We start from the raw sequence: 8,781 nt of genomic DNA, 5'->3' as shown, positions 1-8,781 counted from the left end.
AAAGTAGGTGTAGGAGGGAGCCACAGCTTTTTGAAGACTGGATGGCTATGTCTGGGATGGGGATACAGCTCAAATAGCCAAGACTACTGAAGCATACAGATAAGATAAGCATAAGATGTATACAGAATATTTTAGTGGAAATGCTAACTTTTTTTTTTTTTTACACCTAGTCTAGGCTCTCAAATATATACTGTAGTGAATAAACTGTTGGAGGTATGAGGGAAGCAGAACAGAGACATGGAAACATTTTTGAGGGACTTAAGTTGAGCAATTACCAAGACAGATAACGAGAAAGAAATGCACATGACAAAAACAGCTAAAAGCTATAACTGTACAGGTTTTAAGACTGGCTCTCCTATCATACATAAGGACACTAGTTTGGAGAATATTGTTATTGGCAAAAAAAGGCCATTATTAGACATTGGAAAATCAAACAAAGCCCAGCAGTAGGAAAATTAAAAGTATTAGTTACACAGGGGCCAATAGGAGAAGACTAGTTAACTAATGACGTTTACTGGACAAGTGAGAGAACACGTTAGTAAAAGCAGTATGGCTTCTCCTGCATGTGAATGTTGTTTATTATAAAGAGACTGATATTAATAAGTGGGATTCAGTAAAAATAACAGGTGTACACAAGTTTGAAACTAATTTTTGTAATACATTTTTGTCCATCTAGCCATATAACAAAGAGAAGTGGTTGTTAAAAAGTAATATGGACGGCTCAGTGGCAGCATTGTCACCTCACAGCAAGAGGTTCTCCAGCTCAATTCTCGGCTGGAGTGTCTTCTGTGCGGAGTGTGCATGTCCTCCCTGCGTCTGTATGGGTTTCCTCCCACGTTCAAAGACATACATCTGGAGTGTTTCTCTCCGGTCCTCCACTGAATATTGGCTTAGTTCCAAGTCTGACTTTCCCGGTTAACAAATGTTAAATAAAATAAATAAATAAATGTACTGTACATATATTAGTTTTGCAGTTGCTTCTTCCTTTTGTGGTTAGACTTGTTTTCTCATGACAATAACAGGGTTATTCTTAAAAAAAAACGATATAAAGTAATAACAATCATGTCAAGTTTCAAATATTTAGCTTTGCATGGTAAAGGAGAAAATCCCAGCTTTTAATACTATGTTTTGCTGCAGTACATTTTTTCAAACAATTGGTCAACAATGGTTTACGTCAATGCCAAAGGCAAAGTTAACTTTTCATTACCTTAAAAAGATTAATCAATTCCCTATTAAATTTACCAGTATTTGCATCTGCAACTGAAAAAATAAACACCCAACACCTGTACATAACAGTAACTTCATGTAAAAAGTTTTCTATATACTGTTCAATTTCCAGTCTGGTCTAGGTAAAGCCTGGAAAATTCAAAAGGCATCCACATACTTACCAAATGTAAAAAAATGTCTGCAGCCAAGTTCGTAAGGAAATACATATGGAAGCCCCCACCGCCAAAATAAAAGCTTACTGGTAGCAAAATGTCAGCACACTTCTGTGCACCACTAAAACAAAGACACATTACATTTTGGAATATGTGTGTGTATATATTTTTCTTTTTACAGGAAACAAAATTGAACAGTCTTACAAAAGAAAACGCATCATTTACAATATAAAAATATTTACAGAGCAGAACACACTGAAAAACAGCACTGCAGATAATGGAATCCTTCAAATACCAACTTCAGAGATGAAATCAGGCCAGTCACAAATGGTGCAGAGTTTTATCAGGATTTTCATTAGTGTCAATGTGCAGGTTTCCCACTAGAATGTAGTGAATTAAACCTTCAGCATTCATCACAACATACCCACAAATTTCAGTTTCTCAGTTAAAAATGAACATTTTCAAAAATCAGAGACATGACACTCCACTACAGCAGTAACTTATTATATAATATGACCAACATACGGCACATCACTAACATTAAAAAGTTCAGTGTGCCAGGTGTACTTGGACAAATACGAATAAACTTAGGTTGGCTGAGCAGAATACTTGAACATATGATCTGCAGTACAGTAATGGTGCAAAATTTAAAAGGTTTCTAGCAAGCATACAAGAAGCAAAATCCTGATAGAAACAATGGTTACAAGAACAAAAGCTGGGAAGGTATGGTCTATATAAAAATTGTACTTGATGGCCAAGTGATATGCAGTACTTTTCATGACGACATGACATTTACAGTAATGAATCCAAGTGTAAAGCAGAATGATCTACAATTTTAAGGATTAGTCTTCCTCTTAGCTGTTTTCCATTCCTTACTGGAAGGAATTGCACCCATTTAGCTGTACTTAATAAATAGCAAAGATTGACCTGTTCTGGGACACAATGAATACCTAAGCAGCTACATGGTGCTGACAAAGCACAACTGATGTGTTCCAAACTTCTCAATTTTGTTTGCAGCAAAAGAGAAAATGGTCTGCTGAAACTAGCAAACCACTTGCTACAAATGTAACAAGACACTTGTTACAGTTGGAATGCCACACAAGTGCTTAAGCAATGACCACAAATACAATATCTGAATTCATTGCTGAATGTTGGTACTGCAATACCACCCCATCAGTATCTGCCGTTCATGCCCCCATGAAATCTTGCGACCATGGCATTTGTTATCTCTACACCTAGTGTTGCTTTAGACTTACTCCCGGACTACTGGGGAATGCCTGGCTGTGTACACCATGCATCCTAGTTTGCTCTTTTTTGGTGATCAGGTAGCAACAAACTGCCAGTATCCCAATAACAGTCTAAAAGACTAAAGGAGCTTTAAAAGCTTAAAATGCATCAAGTAAATGTACAGAAAGTTAAATACACTATACAAAAAAACTTCCAACTATTGTAATTTCTCTCCAGCCAGCATGCTAAGGAATAAGACATGCTACAGAATAAAGTTCTTTAACACCATAAACTCATAAAAAGCTCTATACTGGTTACAAGGTGTTATAGTGTTTACTATATATAAAGATCACAGATCCATAAAGTGAGAAAACCAACAAGATGGACGGATGAAGCCTATTCCATAGGCAATACCATTCCTGTGAACATAAAATATTCCCTTTTCGGATGCAGACAACGGAGAGAGATTTTTCATGCAGCACCTTCCCGACCTCTGAAACAGACTCTCCTTGCATATTAAGAAGTGTGAAGTACTATCTTCCTTCAAATGGGAGGGAGATGACTACAGCAGTACTCAAAGATTCACGTTGGGGTTAAATGGCCTGCCCCTTCCCAGAGAGAGACAGAGAATGACAGAATATGCTGAAACAGTGGACACAGGCAAGGCATAAATGGTTGCAATACTCAAGTGCCTTGAATTTTATATGATCCTGAGGTCTCCACCTGTACAGACCTTGAGGACACTGCCCCATCACTCTAATCCGGTAGGGAGTGCATCTGGGCTAACAAGACCATATCCATCTTACAGGCCAGGAGGGAGCAACCCACTTCTAGACTGCCACACATTACTCTGTAAAACTTTTTAATAGTCAAACATGGTGGGGGCTAGAGCAGGTACTGGTGGAGGTAGACATCCACAGGTCAGCAAAACCACTGCAGGTATGTGTACAGTGGAAGTAACATAACAGTACCTGTTCTAATTCCTCACTGCTGCAATAGTTTTTAGGTTACATGGGCTGTTTCCCTGGATAGTCTCAGGCCTACATAGGGCTGCAAAGTCTGTAGGTCAGTCAACATGCCTTCTGTCTCCATGGCTTTTAACAATTTTTCTTTCTTCTTTTGGTTATTTTCCAGTGCTGGTGCCGCATCTTTTTACCCTTACTTTTGAAATGTTGTTCTGATGGAAGGACAGACATACAGACACACCATGGTCCATGTTAAACTTCTTCTGCTTCAAAAAGTCTTAAGATTTGCACTCTTCACAAGTGATGACCTTATGGCCCTTGTCAAAAAGTCACAAAGACAGCAAGTCTTGGAGAAATATGCCTCCTGCAAGCACACATCGTGATCTGACCCAACCCCCCAACCCCCCCCCAACCCCCCCGCATCAAAAATTAATGCCAGTGCAGTTCATTTCTGTATTCTGATTGTTTTTGGTTTACTCATGTTAGTTTATATACAGTAACTATAATAATTTCAGCAAAATGAACACACAACACTCATTCAACCAAGTGCAACATAGGAGTGTGAATGAATGTACCACCACTAATATTGATTAAGTCTTCATTTCCCATGGTTTAAAGACACACTATTCCAACCAGACTTGCCACAAACAGTAAGCTATGGCACCATTTATGCTCAAAGAAACATTTCTGGATTTAAATGTTGGATTAATTTTTCAGCAGTAACTGCAACTTACTGAAATCTTATTTATGGATAGGAGAGTTGTGTATGCATATAGACAAACAGAAATACTACATATACATATTTAATAAAGTGTGTGTGTGTCTGTGTATAGTATATTATATATATATATATATATATATATATGTATATATATATATATATATATATATATATATATATATATATATATAGATATATAGATATAGATATATATATATATATATATATATATATATATATATATAAAATCTCAGGTCTGTATTAAAATCAGTGAATGCTTAAAAAAGTGAACGCTGAGTTATCGACCCCACCCCAAACACTTGGAACATCAATTTGTGTCCTGGGGGGAGGGGGGATTGCTGTTCTTTTTTTGTTGTACCTACCATAAATGTAGATGTTTGAGTGTATTCACTGCTGCAGTCATTACATTTGGGTTATCATGCCATCAGGCGGTCCCCGCAGTCGGCCAGACTTCCAAAGTCTTGGTCCGGCATCGGTTGCTGTCACTTCTTCCCTGACATCAGTGCGCCAGGGATATATAAGATGCAGCCAACGCCATTTTCTTCAGTTTTTCTTGCCCCAGATGTCAGGTGCCCCCAAACAGGTAGGCAATATATATATATTGCTAATAAAACATACATAAAAAAATAAAACCAAAAACTTCAGTTACCAGCAAATACTCCACATAGGTAGTATAGGGTAGAAAGGTATGGATAAGTCCTAGCTAAGAAAGAGGGGATGGAGGGAGGGTAACCTGTACTGCAGCAGTGAATACACTCTAACATCTACATTTATGGTAGGTACAAAACTGTACTATGTTCGTGTTACACTGCTGCAATCATTACACTTGGGTAGAATCCCAAAGCTGAGGTAGGGTGGCTGGTTCTATAGAGGACTTGGGGTGGCTATGAGGCCCTGCAGCACTGCAGTGGCAAAGCCAGCTCTGGATTTAGAATAAAGAGGCAGGTGATAATGTTTGGTAAAGGTGTGCACTGAACTCCAAGTTGCAGCTTCCAAGATATCTTTGGTAGGTACTCCTCTAAGGTAGGCAGTTGAAGTGGCTGTTACCCTGGTGTTATGTGGCCTAATGTTGCTAGGCACAGTTTTCCCATGCTGTGTGTAGCAGAACCGGATACAGGTGTCCTATCCACTCTGAAATGGTCTGCTTTGAAATAGCCTTTCCCTGTGATCCTGCAGCATATGCTACAAACAATTGCTCAGTTTTCCTGAAAGCTTTTGTTTTGTCCAAATAGAAACGTAACTGTCTGTGTATGTCCAATGAATGCAGCAGTCTCTCCCCTTTATTCTGGGGATTTGGATAAAAAGTTGGCAAGTGAATAGTTTGATTAAGAGCCACACTGGATACCACATTTGGCATAAATGAAGGGTTTGTTCTTAGGGAAACCCTATCTAGGTGGAAAATGATAAAAGGCTCCACTGCCATTAGTGCCTGTAACTCTGAGACTCTTCGTGCTGAGGTTATTGCCAGAAGCAGAGCAGTTTTCCATGACACATTTTAATTCTGCTGCATTAGCTGGCTCAAAAGGAGGTAAAGTTAGTTTTTCCAAAACGAAATTGAGGTCCCAAGTTGGTGTTGGTGCTCTCCGGGGCGGTCTTATGTTTTTAGCCTCTCTGAGGTACTGCTTTAGCAATAGATGAGAGAAAATAGGAGGATCTGTGTTGTAATGAGCCGAGATGGTAGAGGCGTGTATCTTAATGGATGAAAAGGATAGGCCTTTGTCCAGCATCTCAGTTAAATATTGTAATATCTGAGGAATATTTGGGACAAGAGGGTCAAAGCTTTGAGCCTGGTTCCAGGCAGAGAATCTCTTCCATTTTTCTGAATAGGATTTCCTGGTGCTAGGCCTCCTGGCCTCCAAAATGACATCCATAACAGCTTTAGAGAGAGGCGTTGTCTGCTTGACTAAGGAATCTGCCATGCAGCCAGGTTTAAGGTGTTGAGATGGCTGTGCAGGATCTGATTGTTTTGTCGAGTCAGAAGATGCGGAATTTGAGGTAAAATCCATGGTGGGCCTTGAGCTAAGTTCTTCAAGATTGGGTACCAGTGCTGGCGTGGCCAATCTGGGGCAATCAGGATCATTTTTGTTTTTTCTTGTCTGGCTTTTAGGAGTACCTTTGAAAGGAGAGGCAGTGGTGGGAAGGCATACACTTGTAGGCTTTTCCAGCTGAACGAGAAGGCATCCACTTTCCATGCTTGTGTGTGATAAGTCCTTGTGCAGAATTTCTGTAGTTGGCAATTCTTTGGGGAGGCAAAAAGATCTATGTCTGGGCTCCCCCCTTTTTGTTTTATCATGCTGAATACTTGTGGATTTAATTTCCACTTGTGAGGATCCATGATGTTTCTGCTCAAGTCGTCTGCCAGAGTATTTTTCTTTCCTGGCAGGAACTGTGCTTGCACATGAACTTGATAGGTTATGGCTGTGTTCCACAAGGTCATGGCTTGTCTGCAGAGGGGATAAGAATGAGTGCATCCTTGCTTGTTTATGTACCACATAACTGTGGTGTTGTCTTGTCTTTAGTAATAGTTGTCCTGGATGCAGAAGGTCCTTGAAAGCTGTTAGGGCATTTTGTACAGCTAGCATCTCTTTTTGATTGATGTGAAGATGCATTTGGTCTGCGGCCCACTTGCCCTGAATACATTTTCCTGCCATGTGTGCTCCTCAGGCGTAATCCGAGGCATCTGTTGTTAGTGTCTGCCTGGCTGTGGATAGAGTGAAAGGCTGACCCTTGTTGAGTTGACATGCCTGTGCCCACCATCGAAACTCCTGTTGTAGGCAGGGAATTGGTATTACTGTTTCCAAGCTGTGAGAGTGTTGAGTCCAAACACTTTTTAGGTACCATTGTAATTTCCTCATATGCAGTCTGGCATATGGTATTAGTAGTATGCAGGATGCCATGAACCCAAAGGCCTGCAGAATTTTTCTTGCAGGGAGTTGGGTTTTTGTTGCCATCAATTGAAAATACTGAGCCAGTTGTCCTTGCTTGTCTGGCGTGAGATAAGCCATCTGGGCCATTGTATTTAAGCTGGCACCCAGGAATATTATCTCGTGAGGGCACTAGTTTTGACTTCTTTTCGTTTAAAGTGTACCCTAGGCAAATTAGCAATCTTTTTACAAACGCCAGATGCTTTAGAAGAATGTCCTTGCTCTCTGCTTGAATAAGGCAGTTGTCCAAGTATGGATATATTTGAATTCCTTTTTGTCTGCAAAATGCAATTACTGGTGCCAGGCATTTTCTGAAGACCCTGGGCGCAGTAGATAAGCCAAAGGGCAGTGCAGAGAATTGGTAATGCACTGAACCAGCTATGAATCGGAGGTATCTTCTGCAATTTTGTCTGATAGGGACATGCAGGTATGCCTCTTTGAGGTCCAAAGTAACAAGCCAATCCTTCTTGCCCGGCTTGGGAAGAAGCTGTTGAAGAGTCAACATTTTGAATTTCGGAACATCCAGGCAAGTATTTAGAGTATAAAGGTCCAGTATGGGTCTCCAGCCATTGTCCTTTCTGGGGACCAGGAAAAGTCTTAAGTAAAATCCTTGTCCTTGTTCCTGTTGTGGTACTTTTTGGATAGCTCTCATGTTCATGAGGGCTGCAATTTGTTTGTGTGCCTCTGCCCATTGATGTTTTGGCAGGTCTGGCATTCCTTTTAGCCTTGGTAAAGTGTGAAAGTGGAACCTGTAACCTTGAGACACAATATTCACAACCCATTTGTCTTGGGTGATTATATGCCAATTTTGTGAAAAAAGTGCTAGTTTGCCCCCTAAGGGAGCTGCCAAAAGATAAGTGCTTGGCATATGAAGGGGGAAGTCAATGGGACTGTTTCCTATAAGGTTGTGACTTGTCTTCCCCTCCTTTTGGGGTTGAAGCACCCCACTGTCGTGGTCTGTAAGAGCCCTGGGGTTGAAATCTGCCTCTTGGTCGTCTGTATCTGCCTCTTTGTGGTCTGTCTGACACTGGAAAGGACCAATTTTTTGAAAGCCAATTTCTGATAAATCGAGGTGGCTGTACCTGTAAGAAATCCTTCACTGTTTGCATAGATTTTGCCTTATCCTCCATTTTCTTTAATACCTCTTCTGCCTTAACAGCAAATAAAATATCCTGCTGTAAAAGTGCATCCAATAATTTTGCCTTAACATGATCAGGTAAACCTTGTTCTTTTAACCAAGCATGCCTTCGAATCACAGATCCTGTAAATGCTGCTCTACAGGAAGCCTCTAATGAAACAAAACCACATTGCAGGGCTACGTTTTCCCACTTGTTCAGCTGCATGCAATAAATCCTGCATTTCCTTATAGTCAGGATGTTCTGAACTTGTAAGCATTTTCTGTTTTAACAGGGACATTAAATATTGTTGGTATTTAAGCATGTGAAACTGGCAATTTAAAGCTCTCACTGCTAAAGTTGCAGAGGTGTAAACTTTCTTCCCCCATCTGTCTAATACTCTAAAATCCCTGTCAGAGGGAACTGGAC

Source organism: Protopterus annectens, chromosome 2.part1, assembly GCF_019279795.1.
Source record: "Protopterus annectens isolate FY-2018-M chromosome 2.part1, PAN1.0, whole genome shotgun sequence".
NCBI lineage: Eukaryota > Metazoa > Chordata > Ceratodontiformes > Protopteridae > Protopterus > Protopterus annectens.
Note: the sequence above shows the minus strand (reverse complement) of the source record.